Source organism: Lathyrus oleraceus, chromosome 7 (assembly GCF_024323335.1).
Source record: "Lathyrus oleraceus cultivar Zhongwan6 chromosome 7, CAAS_Psat_ZW6_1.0, whole genome shotgun sequence".
NCBI lineage: Eukaryota > Viridiplantae > Streptophyta > Magnoliopsida > Fabales > Fabaceae > Lathyrus > Lathyrus oleraceus.
Genome location: NC_066585.1, coordinates 105,720,904 through 105,729,495, shown reverse-complemented (window position 1 = coordinate 105,729,495; position 8,592 = coordinate 105,720,904). Strand labels below are relative to the sequence as shown.

The following is an 8,592-nucleotide window of genomic DNA, read 5'->3' as shown; positions in this document are numbered from 1 at the left end:
TTCGTCTCACTGATCTTCTGATTCCTCTTTCTCTCTATTTATCCTCCAAGCATTTTAGGGTTTGGAGATCAAAAGAGGTCTCTGCCAAATCCCTTTTGATGTGCTCAGTCAGGATTGGCCTTACTTGATGCTAAATCAGAACCGGTAAACTGCACTCATGCCTTCTCTTCGTTTTTTGTCTGGATGCCAAATTGGGAACTCTTGAATTAACTGCCTTGGCTAATTAACTTGTGTTTTTTACTGCAGTGAATTTCTGTAGCAGGTAACCTTGAGGAAGATTCCAGTGTATTAGAAGCTACACCATCCATTTTCCTTGCTGCAATATGATCAAAATCATTAAAGCTTCCTGTGCTTTCAGGTGATTTGGCATTTTTGATAAAAGTAGATCCTTGATTTCCCGATGTTTGAGAAGAAACTTCTTTGCCATGAACACTTTTCTTCCTTAAATCCATTTCCATGTTCCTAATATGATCATTCTCCTGGACAGACATTGCCGGTTGGTCCCTCACATTGACAAATGATGCATTCGTTGTTAATGAGTCCTCCCAGTTTGTTGGTTCATTTTTCCATCCCACTTGTTGTGTTGCTTAAGAAAAACCTTGTAAGGTCCAACGGTATCAGGAGCATGACTGGACTCTACCGGTTCTGAGGCCAATAGCTTAACCACATTATCATGTCCACCAGATCTACCATGTAAATTGCCAAGCTCATGTGGATTCTGACTTGAGTTTCTATTATAAACAGGTGATCCAGTTGCCATTCCCATGAAAGGAACATCTCGTGGTGTGGATGGATAGGATATGTGTTTGCACTAAGCCTGCATAATTTATGCGCTGATTTGTTCTTGTTTCTGGTTTTGAGCTTGTGCAGGTCTGGCATTGCAGCAAGGCACAACAAGGCAACTGGCTTGGCAACGTGTTGTGTGTACTGCAGGTATTGAGCACAATCACCGAACCATACTCATGGCATGTTATCTTTGTTAATTGGTGTTAGTAGTGAACTGTTAGTATACTCTTTGTGATCACTGTATGCTTGGTATTTGGCGATGAACATGGATGCTGCAGGATACATGGCCAATGCCCCTTGCAGGATTTCAGCCTTGGTAACTGTTTTGTTGGTGTTGGTTGCCTTAAGGGAACTGGAAATGAAAGGGAAACACTTGTTGGTGCTGACAAATTCTGTGCAGGTATTACAGAAGGATTTCTTGGTGGTCTTGTGGAGCCAAGCAGCACCCCACAACAACTCATCCTGATAACTAAAATCTTGGAATATGTTGGATCACTTCTTCTGAAAACAAGAGAAGCCGCTGCTAATGCTGCAGCAGTTTCCGCAGCAACCTCAGAGCTAGGTGTGTCAGCGTCAACCTTAAAAAACACTTCTTGGAGTGTCCATGTCCTCTGGTCTCTCCCAACAAGCATGGTCCTTTTTAGCATCTCCAACCTGAACATAAATGATGTTTGGATGTGCAGTGGCTTTAAGAAGATAATCAGTAGCCCAAATTCACTCGGCATAGTTATTCCAACAGTGTCAGGTATGTTGAGTGTAATAGGTTGAAAGATTCTGTATTAGAACTTCTGACTTGTTGAGCACGATGGGGACCGTACAAAGGTTTGACACTTTAGTTTGATAATGACTTATGAGATTTTGTACGATTTCATGATTTTAATCCTAATGGAGCTTGTCGCAGGGTTCTGCTTATGGAGGTGTTCCAGTAACCAATTCACTTTGTCGAGAAGCATCTCTTGGTTGAAATTGTGATAATAGCCATTTCCAGCTCTACTGTGTACGTTGTCCTCATGTCCCATCTCGGGCAGCAGGATGTGCGCTAGAAGGAGGTGCATTAGAAGGATGCCCATGCATCATTCCCGGGCTCAACTGGTTTTGAAGGTTAGGAACATGTTGATAAAATAAATCAGAACCACCCTGCTGTGACTGCATTGTCGGGGCAGGCTGCTGCATGCTGCCTGAAAACCCTCTGAATTGTTGTGGTTGGCCAGAATTAACACCTGCAATAAACACTTGACCAGAACTTACTTCAGCAGGAACATTTGGATTGTTCTGACCAGGCAAGGCACTCCTTTGTTGATACTGTGACGGCGAGAAACCAACTTGGCTTCCATTTTTAAACTCTGTTTCCTCCACCTTTGGCATTGCTGTTTTAAAATCTTGTTGGTTTTCAAAAGGCTGGTTATGTATGTTATGCTTATTGTATGTAATAAGAATACACAAAATTTAGATTCTTGATGTAACATGGAACAATTGTAGTAATGGATTATGCAGACTTCTGACAGGAATATGAACAACCCTTGAATGTTATTGCTTTGTGTTTGGAAATCTAGAAAGGTTGCAGATTTGTGCTGATGTTTTCTTATGGAAGAACAAGAAGATATCTGTTGGTGCACTCGGAGTAGCAACTGCTATTTGGGTGTTTTTTTTTTGAGCTGCTTGTTGCATTTTGTTGTTGTTATTTTTCTTTGGCAGGGTGTTGGTTTACCTCGTATGCATAGCTAGTTCAAACCATGTCTTGGCATGCTTCATGGATGAAAATGGTTGTACTGTTAGAGAACTCCTTGGACATTGATTAGGGGCAACCAAGGCCAATGGTCAATGGTTCCGAAAGGCCAAAATGACATGGTGCACAAAATGCATTACGTGCAATGGAAGAAACCAAGAGAAAAACACAATCAAGCATGAAGATTGGATGACTCATTACATCAAGAGGCTAAACCAAGTTTGGATGATCAAGGGCAAATGGTCAAAATTGTATTTTCCTTGTGATTTCTTTGTAAGTGGACATCGAATCAATGGTTATGATGGAATTTTGGGTTTATGGATTTTGGGTTGACTTTGGTCAAAGTTGACAAAAAAAGTCAACTGTGGACCAAAGTCAACGATTGGTCAAAAATGTCAAGACTTGTATTTTCTTATGTAGAATCAAATGTAATGGCTGAAAATGACATGAAATGGATTAAAAATGATTTGAACTTGGTTTCACAATTGATTTAATCATAACTTGAATGTTTGACTCTTTGAAAAGAAAATAACTTGACTGATAATGTGTATGAACAAAACCATGAAATAAGACCATAAGGTTAGGATTTGAAAGTGTCCATGAACCAATAACTTGACTGGCAAGTGGCTAGAAACACAAGAAACTTGGTTGTTCAGATGACCCATACCAGAGATGTATCCACAGTCACAACACCATGACTTTGGATCAAAACCAATCCTCATATAAAACCAAAGCAAAGTTAGGCCAAGCATGCCAAACAAACATAAAAAATTCAGGAGCAAAATCGGGGTATGACAGTTGCCCCTATTTAAGCGTCTTCAACTAGAGAATATGAAGCAGGATGTTCTTCATATGATCATAGTGGGAGATGATTAAATACTAAGAAGACCCGGATTTTGATCCTGAATCCCCATGAAATAGTTAACAATGTCTGTCAGAATCGGCAAAGAAGCAATCTCGAAAGAAGAGTCCGTCTGGTACGGTGAAAATCGGCCTGAGTACCGAAGCAGAAAGTTGAACTGGATACCAAAATAAATGGTAACACAGGAATACCCATGGCCTGAACGCCACACATTAGTCTGAACACTAAGCATTGGAATATGAGAGTATCAATGTTGGTCTGATCACCGGAAATCTGGTCTGAACTCCACTTCGATTTGGAGATCGGAAACTGGCTTGAATACCACTTCGGTCTGGATACCGGGAACTGGCCTGGACGCCACTTCGGTCTGGATACCGGGAACTGGCCTGGACGCCACTTCGGTCTGGATACCGGGAAAACTGGCCTGAATGCCACTTCGGTCTGGATACCGGGAACACTGGCCTGAATGCCACTTCGGTCTGGATACCGGGAACTGGCCTGGACGCCACTTCGGTCTGGATACCGGGAAAACTGGCCTGGATGCCACTACGGTCTGGATACCGGGAAAACTGGCCTGAATGCCACTTCGGTCTGGATACCGGGAACTGGTCTGAATACCATAAGCTCTTCGTCCTGATTGTTGAGAACTTCTTCGATCTGGAAATCGGAAACTGGCCTGAATGCCACTTCGGTCTGAATACCGGGAACTGGCCTGGACGCCACTTCGGTCTGGATACCGGGAAAACTGGCCTGAATGCCACTTCGGTCTGGATACCGGGAACACTGGCCTGAATGCCACTTTGGTCTGGATACCGGAAACTTCTTCGATCTGAAAATCGGGAAAGACTGGCCTGAATGCCACTTCGGTCTGGATACCGGGAAAACTGGCCTGAATGCCACTTCGGTCTGGATACCGGGAGAACTGGCCTAAATGCCACTTCGGTCTGGATACCGGGAGAACTGGCCTGAATGCCACTTCGGTCTGGATACCGGGAACTGGCCTGAATGCCACTTCGGTCTGGATACCGGAAACACTGGCCTGAATGCCACTTCGGTCTGGATACCGGGAAAACTGGCCTGAATGCCACTTCGGTCTGGATACCGGGAACACTGGCCTGAATGCCACTTCGGTCTGGATACCGGGAACACTGGCCTGAATGCCACTTCGGTCTGGATACCGGGAGAACTGGCCTGAATGCCACTTCGGTCTGGATACCGGGAGAACTGGCCTGAATGCCACTTCGGTCTGGATACCGGGAACTGGCCTGAATGCCACTTCGGTCTGGATACCGGGAAAACTCTGGCCTGAATGCCACTTCGGTCTGGATACCGGGAACTGGCCTGGACGCCACTTCGGTCTGGATACCGGGAAAACTGGTCTGAATACCACTTCGGTCTGGATACCGGGAAAACTCTGGCCTGAACGCCACTTCGGTCTGGATACCGGGAAAACTCTTCATGTCTATCAGCATCGGCGAAGATAACAAAACAATGATACGTGAGCCGGCACGCATGCCAAAGACCTATGCTGGGGATAACAAATCGAAAGATTGACCAAAGAGTGCATGAGATATATTATCTATAGCTGTCAAAACGTAGATAATACACTCGCATGGAAGATTATCCATAACCGGGTTGCAGGTTGTTAAATGGATAAACGACCGAAAAGAAAGGCAACGGGGTACCAGACTAGGTATGCAAAAGATGACCGTGCTATTCCAACCTTTAAAGATCCTAATAATTATCTAAACTGGTTAACTAAAGTAGAGAAAGCTAAGGCTCAGGCTTGGAAAGACATAGGAATTTATGACCTGATTATGCTGTCGAAGCTGAATTTATAGTATACCACTCATATGTTGATTTCTTCATTATACTTCTAGGACAGTACACATTACACTTTCCACCTTCCTTGTGGTATGGCCACACCAACCCTTTTCGACCTGGCCGTTATCACAGGGCTGAAGCCTACTGGACACACTTATGATCCCGACATTGACACTATGGATACCATCGCCTTTTCAACCACCAGAGCAACATACTCGACACATATTTCTTATTATGATGATAAAGATACTGACGTTGTCTCCAACGTGGAGTATATAGTCTTTTTATCCTTGTGGTTATCCCACTCTGTTTTTTGTTCGAAATACCTATAAGTTGCCTAGAAATACCTCACTTTGGCGAACCAACTACATATTGGGAACGACATCTGCCTAAGAGAGATGATCTTGGCAAGTCTTTATGAATATTTGAGCGATGGAGTGGATCAATTGAAGAATTTGGTGGACAAAGGGAGCCTTCTCCTATCTGGCCCTTTCTGGCTATTGCAACTTTGGCTAAATGCCACTTTCGAGGCCAGCCTGCCGAATAAAGGCCTCGTCGACGAAGATGATGAGGAGATAAATAATAGAAGGGTCAAAGGCACAAGGCTAGCTCAACTGACTCCAAATGAAGAAGGGGGCGTCATGTTACTGGTAGATGGATTTTGAGAGTTTTGGGTATTTGGCGCGTTCACATTTGCCATCCTCGTATGGGATTCTCTCCTTGTTCGTTGTTTGTTGTTTATGGCTATTTTACCACTTCTTAATAACATACAACGAATATTTCCCCCAAAAAAACTTATCAACCAGAACTTCATACAATTTGTAACTTTATCACTGGTCCCACTGGGCATGCCAATTTGTTTACCTAGAAAATCGGTAAACAACCGCTGATCTTCCAAATTTCTAAATTTGGTTACTTGTAGGATCGATCAGATTGATCCTAGGAAATGTGCTAATTGTTTTGAAAATGAGTTTTGGAAATAATGAACACTCCAATTATTAAGCGCAAAATTAGAGTTTGAAAACTAATAAAAAGGCTTATATGAATGAGAGAAATTGTAAAGGACTTGTAGCAATAAACAACTGACAAAAGTAAATATTGAAAGCAAGGAAATTTTAAGAGTGTAAATTAAGAAGTAAAAGAAGAGTGTTTGGAATGAAGAAATGAAGAAGTATATTTCTGGAAGGAAAAAGTAAAGATAAATTTGTATTGCTTTGAAGTAACTAACAATGGTGTAAACAAACATACATTCTGTGATTTACGATTCTTCTTCACACGAGTACTTGATAAATTTACAGGTTTTTGTACATACTTTGGCACACCTTTTCTAACACTAAGACCCTATATTTATACTAGATTGAGATAACCATTTCTGATGGTTCTTCAATCACGTCGAGACACATGGCGCCTTGCATGTACGCAATTATCTATTATGATCCATGTGTACTCTCAACGGTTTCTGATAAGGGCGAAGTTCCCTCACTTATTTGAATTTTGAATCTTTGATCGAAAACCGTTTTCAACCCTTTTTGAGAGATCTTTCTGGAGTCTCAACTCTATGCTGATCCTTATTACCCTTGCCTAGTCGAATCACCCCCAGTTAGTCGAATACCACCTCCTGGTCGAAAAACAGCTATACATATGATTTCCTTTTTTTGGTAATTCTCAATGGGCGTCGAAAATATGATCTAACAAGTACAGACAATGCTTCTCCGGAAGGTAATGACGGCCAAGATGAGGAGATGAGAGAAGAAGAAGAAGAATACCAGTCGTTATTCCATGATGGACCTGGTGGTGAAGATGATGAGGACCTCGAAGAGGAGGGTAACAATGGTGAGGGTAACAAAGATGATAATGTTGAGACAAACGAAGGACAACCTCATGGACCAACTACTGCTACTCCAACCATTGATGTTATTCCTAAAGGCATCAAAGCTTTGACAGGAACAACTAGGGGTCTTTCTTCAGAAGAACTACCAGCCCTGAAGCAAATTCAACCTCTTGAGTATCTGAAAGCTATGATGAGTAGAAGGGAGAGCTCGTCTGAAATAAATCTTAGCACCTCTACAGCATCTGAGGATCAACCTTCGAGCAAACCTGTGGACGAGGCACTCTCAAAAATCAAAGAAAAAATCTTTAAGGGTGATCTATTCATATTCCTGCTGGCTGATCCTTCTGCCCTCTTATCCTTGAAAACTCTCCTTAACCAAGTTAATTTATTGGAAGCTTCTTCCGAGGTTGCGAACATCATCTTGGAATTGGGTATTATGATCGAACAAATTTTTATTGATCATAAGTTGTTACCCCAAATCACTAAGGAAATTGAGAAAAAGGTTGGTGCTGAAGCAACTGCTTGGGATGCTGCTACTAAATCGACTAACAAAGTAATAGAGTTGGATCAAACCAAAGAGAAAAACAGGGCAGAGATCGAAAGCCATGATCGTGACATTGCCTCTTGGGAAGCCCAAATAAAGGAACTGCAGGCCAAGATCTCTGAAGCCAAAAAGTGCAAAGATGAGCTTTTAAAGTTTGATGACACTTCCATAGCTAAGGAGCTAGATTTTGGTCTGGAGTTTGTCGAAAAGGCGCGAAAATTAGAGGCAGAGCTCACAACTCTTCGGTCAAAAAGATCCATATGTGAGAAACGTCTGGAGCTTCACAAGGAAAAATAACTCCATATGAAGACTCATCTCCCCTTTTAGCTTTAGTCTTTTTTCCATTTATCTCTTCATGACTTTTGGTTTCAATTGTACTGATTATTGACCCTTTCGGCCTTTGTAATGAACTTAAGCCATATTGGTAACATTTTTATTACCATGTTGGCTTCGACCAATTTACATGCAATTATTCGTTTATTATTTTTATCTCTTTGAGTTCTGGCTTATATTTTTTCAAATATTTTCCATTCACTCTTAAGATTCTTTTATCTTTATTAAGCTCTTCGATCTCATAAGCACCGTTAAAGAATACTTGCAAAATTTGAAAAGGACCTTCCCATTTGGGGGACCATTTCCCTAAAGCCTTATCCTTTTGATCCATTGGAAGGATCACTTTCCAAACCAAATCTTCAGGTAAAAACATCTTAACTTTAACCTTCTTATTGTAAGATTTCTCTACTCTTTTCTTCTGCCTTTTCAATAATTCGAAGGCATTGAGTCTCTCCTAATCTAGATCAACTAACTCATCTAGCATCATGTTCCAATATGATTCTGATGGAATTTCATGATGCCTCTGAATTCTTGTTGATTGTAGGTAAATCTTGACTGGTAAAATTGCATCATGACCAAAGTTCAGTCGAAATGGGGTCGAATTAGTGGCTTCCTTGGGGGAGGTTCGACACGCCCATAAAACCTGATCTAAAGTCTTGTGCCAATTTCTGGGCCTCTTCCCCACA

At 41.9% G+C, this 8,592-nt stretch overlaps 1 long non-coding RNA gene across 1 annotated transcript; it reads left to right on the top strand.

The window, feature by feature from the left end:
- The first annotated feature begins 204 nt into the window (after positions 1-204).
- Positions 205-940, top strand: LOC127104987 (uncharacterized). The gene is made up of 3 exons (XR_007794866.1): positions 205-358; positions 488-744; positions 871-940. It is a non-coding gene; the product is annotated as an uncharacterized LOC127104987 (long non-coding RNA).
- Positions 941-8,592: the final 7,652 nt, after the last annotated feature.